Below are 8,407 nucleotides of genomic sequence, written 5' to 3'. Positions count from 1 at the left end.
GAGTGTCTGCAGCTTTTCCAAGCATATGGTGCAAGTTGTTGGTGAATCTACAGTTCTTGTTTCTGGAGGATGGTGGCTGTCTTCTCACAGCTCCACTAGGAAGTGCCCCAGTAGGGACTCTGTGTGGGGGCCTCAACCCCACACTTCCCTTTCACACTGCCCTAGTAGAGTTTCTCCATAACAGTTGTTCTGCCCCTGCAGCAGACTTCTGCCTGGACATCCAGGCATTTCCATACATCCTCTGGAATCTAGGTGGAGGTTCTGAAACCTCATTCTTGGCTTCTGTGCCCCCACAGGCCCAACACCACAAGGAAACTGCCAAGGCTTGGGGCTTGCATCCTCTGAAGCAATGGCTCAAACTGTACCTTTACCCCTTTTAGCCACAACTGGAGCTGGAGTAGTTGGGATGCAGGACACAATGTCTCAAGGCTGCATAGGGTAGGTGGACCCTGGGTCCAACACATAAAACCATTTTTCCCTCCTAGGCCTCTGAGCCTGTGATGGGAGGGAGTGCCATGAATGTCTCTGGCCTGCCCTGGAAAAATTTTCCCCATTGTCTTGGTGATTAACATTCGACTCCTTATTAGTTACAAAAATTTCTAGCAGTCTTAGCAGGCTTAATTTTTTCCCAGAAAGTGGGTTTTTCTTTTTTATTGAATCACCAGCCTGCAAATTTTTCAAACGTTTATGTTCTGCTTCCTCTTGAATGCTTTGCTGCTTCAAAATTTCTCCCACTAGATACTGTAAATCACCTCACTCAAGTTCATAGTTCCACACATCTCTAGGACAGGGACAAAACGCTGCCAGTCTCTTTGCTAAAGCATAGCAAGAGTGACCTTTACTCCAGTTCCCAACAAATTCCTCATCTTCATCTGAGACCACCTAGGCCAGGACTTCATTGTCCATATCACTATCAACATTTTGGTTAAAGCCATTCAACAACTCTCTAGGAAGTTCCAAACTTTCCCACATTTTTCTGGCTTCTTCTGAGCCCTCCAAACTGTTCCAACCTCTGACTGTTACCCATTTCCAAAGTCGCTTCTACATTTTCATGTATCTTTACAGCAGTGCCCTACTCTCTGTGGTATCAATTTACTGTATTAGTCCATTCTCACACTGCTGTGAAGAAATACCTGAGACTCAGTAATTTATAGAGAAGAGAGATTTAATTGACTCACAGTTCAGCATGGCTGGAGATGTCTCAGGAAACTGACAATCATGGTGGAAAGGGAAGCAAACATGTTTTTCTCCACATGGCGACAGGAAGAAGTGCCAAACAAAGGGGAAAAAGTCCCTTATAAAACCATCAGATCTCATGAGAACTCACTCATTATGATGAGAACAGTATGGAGGTAACCACCCACGTTGTCTCTCCCATGACACATGGTGATTATGGGAACTGCAATCCAAGATGAGATTTGGGTGGGGACACATTAAACCATATCAACCCCAACATCATCAGTTTATTCCTACCCTTGCAGGGGCCTGGGATTATTAACTTTCAGGCACTAGTATCCAAAAGTTCTGTAAAAGTCAGAATTCCCGAGTTCTACCCTGCTGTCTTCACAGGATTGCAGGGATGCTGTTCCTGGCAGAGACCTGAGGACATTGGCCCCACCCCTTTTATTGTTTTTGAAGGAGGTAAGGTCGGACTACTTTTGAGTTGGCCATCCTCCTTAGTTTACTTATCATTCTCACAGTCATAATGGTCCTCTTCACAGCACTGGTCTGGGTTAAGGGAAGACCTGCTTACTAGTACAGTCCCCCTTCCTCAAACTCTGCTTAGGGACTTGGAGGCCTGCTGTGCTGGACTCAATCAAGATCATTCCAGTCCTGCAAGTCCTTCTCCCCTTGTTCCACTTTAGCTTTGTTTTGTCTATTTCCTATTTCAACAGCAGAAGGCACATTCCTGTGTGGCTTGGACCTGGCCTTTCCTTCCTCTTTTCTCAATTGTCCTTTGAATTCCATTTTTGGTCCCCTGGGCATGGCTTCTCATTACTGGACTTCTCCATTCCTTTCCCCACAATCATTCTAGGGGAAAGGATTAGACGGATGGTATCTTCTTTGGGGGAGACTTCTGATGCTTGAAGTCCTCTGGTGCACTTGGGGACAAGAGTGTGTCACCTATGTCCCCAGGGACCGGATCATATAGTCAAATATCTATCACGTATACCTGAAGAGCCGTTATGGTCTCATGAATGGCTTCCCAGGGGTCTTTGTTTTAGGAAAATCCTTTTTATTTGGAAATACCACTCTCATGCGTCCCACAAATGTGGATCAAAAAAGGCATGGGTTTATCCTTGTCTCTGTCTTGTTGGCTGTCCTGTTCAACAAGGTCAAAAATGTGGAACAGTAGGAAGTCAATAGTTACCTTTCCCAGACTGTGTCACTTGGTCTGAGATATTTGGGTCTGCAAAAACCCCTCACTGAACAGGCCCATCAGTCTACTGGTGTGGGGCTCCCCTGGCTTCTGCCCATACCTTTCCTTCAGTTTTGGTACTTCACTGTGAAATAAAGACCTCATTTCAACTGTTTTGCTCCCAGCAATGCTATGAGTGGATCAGCAACACCATGGGTGGTTTTGTTTGGAATTAAAACAGGTCTTGAGGCCAAGGAGCAACCAGGATCTGGTGGAACTCCTTGCATAGGGCCCTTGACTTCTCTCAAGCATGGTCTGTAACCCCTGGGGCATCTTGGAGCTGGCAGGTGACATGGGAGTGCAAAGGCAGCCAAGATGCAGAAAATAGTTTCCCTAGTCTTTTCCAGACCCAACTATCACATCTTGGTAGTGTTTTTGAGCAAAGAGATCTTAATTTGTTGAAGTCCAGTTTATCTGTTCTTTTGTTGTGTGTGCTTTTGGTGTCTTACTAAATAAACCACTTCCTAATCCAATGTCACAAATATGTACATGTTTCATGCTATGAATTTTATTAGTTTAGCTCCCAATTTAGGTTTTTCATCCATTTTGAGTTAATTTTTTCTGTGTATGGTGTGATATGGGGTTCCAAATTGATTATTTGCATGTGACAGACAGTTATCCGTGCATAATTTTATGTAAAGTTATTCTTACCTAATTGAATAGTCTTGGAATCCTTGCTGAAAATCAATTGACCATAAATGCGAGAGCTAATTTCTGTAGTCTCAATTCTAATCCATTGATCTCTATGCCTATTCTTATGCCAATACCACATAGCTTTATAGTTTCAGCTTTATAGTAGGTTTTGAAATTAGGAAGCATGATTCCTCCAACTTCACTCTCCTTTTGAGAGAGAGAGATATATATATCACATATATGTACACATGTATACATATATATCGCATGTATATACATCACATATATATCACATGTATATATCATATATATACGCACACATATATATACATATATATATATTTCAGTGAATTATATATAGTTCAGTGATTCATTGCCCCTTGTATTTTCCTATAGATTTTAGGAATGACTTGTCGATTTCTGCAAACAAGGCAATTGAAATTTTGATAAGGTTTACAGTGAATCTGTGGAAAACTTGGGGGATTATTTTCATCAAAACAGTAATAAGGCTTCTAACTCATGAACACAGAGTTTATTTAGGTATTTAATATTTTTTTTAAAAGTTTTTTTTTTTCTTCTCAAACTCATTCCTAGTTATTTTGAATGATAATATTAGAATCCTCAAGTTTCTATATCATCTTCCAATGGGGATACTTTTACTTTTTTCTTTCCAGTCTGAATTATTTATTTCTTTCTCTCAACTAATAGCTAAAACCTCAATACAATATTCAATAGATGTGTTGAGAAAAAACATCCTTGTCTTGTTTATAATCCTAATGTTATACCATTAAGTATGATGTTTGCTGTGGGGTTTTCATAGATGCCTTTCTTAACCATAGTTTGTTTTGTGTTTTCATCATAAAATGGTGTTAGATTTTTCAAATAATTTTTCTGCATCAATTGAGGTGATCAGGTGTCTTTTTTATTTATTCTGTTATATGACATGTTATATTAAGTGATTTTTATGTGCCCAAACTTTCATTCCTAGGATAAATTCCACTTGGTCCCTGTAGATAATCCTTTTTGTATGCTTCTGAACTTGTTTATGCATCTAGATTTGTTTTACTAGTATTTTGTTGAAGATGTTTACATGTGTATTTATAATGGGTATTGGTTTTTAGTTTTCTTGTGATATATTTATATGGCTTTATTATCATGGTAGTGACTGCTCATGGAATAATTTAAAAAGTGCTTCCCCTTTGTTTTGGAAGACCTTGAGAAAGACAAGTGTTACTTACTTCTTTAGACATTTGATTGAATTCACCAGTGAATCTATCTGGCTCACCCTTTTGTTGTTACTGTTGGAAGTTTTTGATTACTGATATAATATCTTTATACATTGTAGATCAAATTCAAACCTTCTATTTCCTCTTGAATCAATTCTGGAAGTTTGTGTCTTTCTAGGAATGTGTTTATTTCATTTAAGTTATATAATGTCTTGACAACAAATCCTTGTAGTAGTCATGTTTATTTATAGAAATAAGGTATTAATGTTGGTATTAATGATAGGTATTAAAGATAGGTATTAATGTTGCTGCTTGCATTCCCGATTTCAGTAATTTGAATCTTCTCTCTTTTTTCCTGTCAGTCTAGCTAAAAGTTTGTCAATTTTGTTTGCCTTTTCAAAGAATCCACTTTGGGTTTATTGGATGTTCTCCTCTATTGTTTTTCTATTTCCTGTTTCACCTATCTCCACTCTAATATTGAGTATTACCTTTGATCTATGGCTTTCGGTTGGTTTGGTCTTCTTTTTCCAGTTTCTTAAGATAAAATATTAGATTGTTGATTTATGATCCTTATATTAGATTGTTGATTTGTGATCCTTCTTTTTTACAGGTATAAATTTCCCTCTGATCACTTCATTTGCTGTATTCTATGAATATGTTGCTTTGCAGTTTTGGTTTTGTTCACTTTATTTTCTAATTTCCCTTACATTGTTTTTCTTTGATCCATTGCTGACTTAGATATGTGTTGTTTAACATAATTGTGAATTTTCCAAATTTTCTTTTACTATTGACTTTTTATTTCATTTCATTCCATTGTTGTGGAAAAATTATTTTCTATGTTTAAATCTTTTTGTATTTATTGAGTCTGTTTTGTGGAGAATATTTCATGTGCACCTAAACAGAATGTATATTTTTTTGTTATTTAGTTGAGTGTTCTGAAGCTCTCAGTCAGGGGAGGTTGTTTTATACTGTTGTTCAAGACTTTTAGGTTCTTTTTACACTTTTTTCTTTATTTTTGTTTATTTTATTCTGACTGGATAATCTCAATTGACCTCTGTTCGTGGTTGCTGCTTCTTTCTTCTGGGTGCTCAAATCTGCTCTTATATATCCCTAGTAAAAAATTGATTTCAGTTATTATACTTTTCATTCCAGAAATTCTATTTGGTTCTTTTATACATTTTTAAATCTCTTGATTGATATTCTCTATTCTCATGCTTTTTTTTTTTTTCAGTTTTTCAGACTAGGTTTTCTTTAGTTTTTTAATGCATTTAAATTATTTGCACACTGGGCCTCAGATAATATTCATTATCATTTGCTTTTTCCCCAATTGGATTTTAGTATCTTGTTTTTTATATGTCTGATATTTTTTGTTGAGAGCCAAGTATTTTATTTATTATAATGTGGCAACTCTGAAAATCAGATCCTGCTTTTCCCCTAGAGCTTGCTAGACATATTCTTCCTTTTAATGCTTAATACCAAAAATGTTTCCCCATCATCTCTGCAGAGGGGCTCGCTATGGTGCACCTCTTCCACACTGAGCCAGGCAGTATACAGATCTGCCTTCGCCTTTCTACTTACTGGTACAGAGCTATGTTATCAAACAGAGATGTGCACAGAGGGTCTCCTCGAGTCTTTCCTGAGTATGTGTACAGCATGCATAACCCTAACCCTTTCTGGATTTCAAGGGACATGAAAGCCCTTATTCTCCAAAGCTTCTCCTTTCCAGGTTTTCCCCACAAGCTGCTTAAGGCTATTATTTGCTTTACTATTAACCATCGCTTCAAGTAGCCGTGAGTCAATCATTTCCTTGTATAAGGTTTAGAAAAATGCCTACAGGTAACAGCTTTAGCACTGGGTAAGTTCTGTATTAGGTGAGATAAAGACGTTTGTGCTAGTCTTCTAGATAACCACCTGCGGGTCCAAGCAAATAACTATAATTATTTGCAGATGAGGTCAGTTCTGCTCCCTCCAGTATCTGTACTGAAATCTGGGCTGTCATTTTCAAGGATAGGATGGGACTGGGACTGGGACATGGGGCTAGGAAGTGAAAATGCCACAAAGTTCTCTGCTCTTGCAGAGCTTCAGCCACTTTTATTGAATGAATACTCCGTGGTGGCTGCAAGCCTTTGGATAGTTTCCAGAGCTCTAAAAAAGTTGATTCTTACAGTTCTTGCCAGTTTTTTTCAGTGCTTTTGTGATGAGAAGCCCTTTACAGTTCCTTATTTCCCCATTTTGGCTGCCTCATAGGAATTTCACCATCCCCTTCTTAATTAACCTTACTGCTAATCTCAATTGGAGACAGAGAAACCAACCAACATAATATGTGCAAACTTGAAAACATGGAACGCATATATGTACAGATGTTATGATTATGAATCCTTCTCTCATCAATTTCTTTTAATAAACCCACTGATATTATAAATGAAAGTAATTTGCTATATTGAGTCTTCTTCATTTGTTTTTCTTTGATTAGACTCTATAGGGTGTTCTCCAAATGATAACACAACAATACATTATGTTGGTGCAAAAATAATTGCATTACTTTTAATGGCAAAAACTGCAATTACTTTGGCACTAACCTAATAAATATTAGAGCTATATATTTTTTTAAAACTCTACTTTTTTTTCACATTAATTCAGAGAAAATGAAGGAGTGTCTCTTTGTGATTTTAGGACTCATGCATCAAAGTGACAGAGTGGAAAGTTAGAAAATGATGCTCTACTCCCTAGAGCCTACCTCCAGGTCAGGGCCAGAAGGCCCTTGTTCTCTCCTCTGTAAGCAATTGGAGCACTTCTGACCACAGCTGTGCTATGGAGGGAAACGTTCAGTGAGTGGATGTGTGAAATGAAAACCTAAAGAAAGCTTCCTTCAGCAAGTTTAGACAGGTCCTATCTCTGATCTGTGAGCTAAGAAAAGAAAAGAAAAAGAACATGGTCTCTGAGTCCTCAGGTAATAGCATGTATGCAAGCTTGTTTACCATTGTTAATACCAAAACTCAGTGACATACACACAATCAAACCCATACTACAAACTCTTGAAATGACTGTACTGTCAAATAAAGAAAGAATCCATGTTGCTAAGTACTAACAATGAGTGTGTTAAACATTCTTATGGCATTTTTAAGGAAATAAAGTAAAATTTTATCTGTTGCCTTTCATATCATTGAATACACATCGAATAGCTGGTGTGCAACAGGCCTGTTTCAAGATGTTGAAGGTTAGAGCTGTCAAATAAAATATAGGATGTCTAATTATATTTGAATTTCAAATAAAAAATAAAGTTTCAGTTTAGCTTAGTTGCATGGGACATATATACTTATATTAATTGTTTAACCGAAATTCAAATTTAAATGCACGCCATTTATTTTCATTTGCTAACTTTTCCAAGTTTACTGAGGCTTACAACTGTGATTAAGACGTGAATACTGGCTGCTCTTTTGAATATTACCATGTAGCAAGAGGAGTAATTAGATACGGAGCTAGAATATAGAAATTTTCAATCAATGAATTGCTTCAGAGGCTATAAAACCCCTTTTTAGGGTGGTCAGAAAAGCTTTTTGAAAATAGAGATGCAATGCCTACATTAAACATTGAATTATCAATTAGAGGAAAAGTGTAAGGGAAAGAATGCTTCAGAAAGAATAACTTGCATAAGCTCTGAAAAGCATAAAAGAACCTCACTGGAAAATTATAATTCATTCATAGTTACAGAGCTTTGGGCAGCAGGTGGAAATTTGATATACAAGTTCTAAAATCTCATCTAGATGAGATAAGCAAAGTCAGAAAGACAGAGATGAATGCCAAATTCAATGAATTATATATAAAGAAGGATATTGGTGACCACATGTCCATAGTTCACTAGCTTCCTTCAGTAAGTTTTCTTTCAGCTTTCAGAAGAAAAGTGTATTTGATTTTGATTTTTTAAATTAATTTATCACCATGATTGTTTTTGTTTTGCCTAATTTCCCCTCATGAGGAGACTGTTTTCAACAAATACATCCTAACATTCTATACACAATGCATAAGTCATGGGGGCAACATCTCAGTCGACACTTTATCTGGCAAATTTTTGCAATGTGTACCAATTTTTTTTATTATCCAGGAAATCACTTTTTACTGCTTTGGAAAA

Source organism: Macaca thibetana, chromosome 17 (genome assembly GCF_024542745.1).
Source record: "Macaca thibetana thibetana isolate TM-01 chromosome 17, ASM2454274v1, whole genome shotgun sequence".
Taxonomy (NCBI): domain Eukaryota; kingdom Metazoa; phylum Chordata; class Mammalia; order Primates; family Cercopithecidae; genus Macaca; species Macaca thibetana.
Note: the sequence above shows the minus strand (reverse complement) of the source record.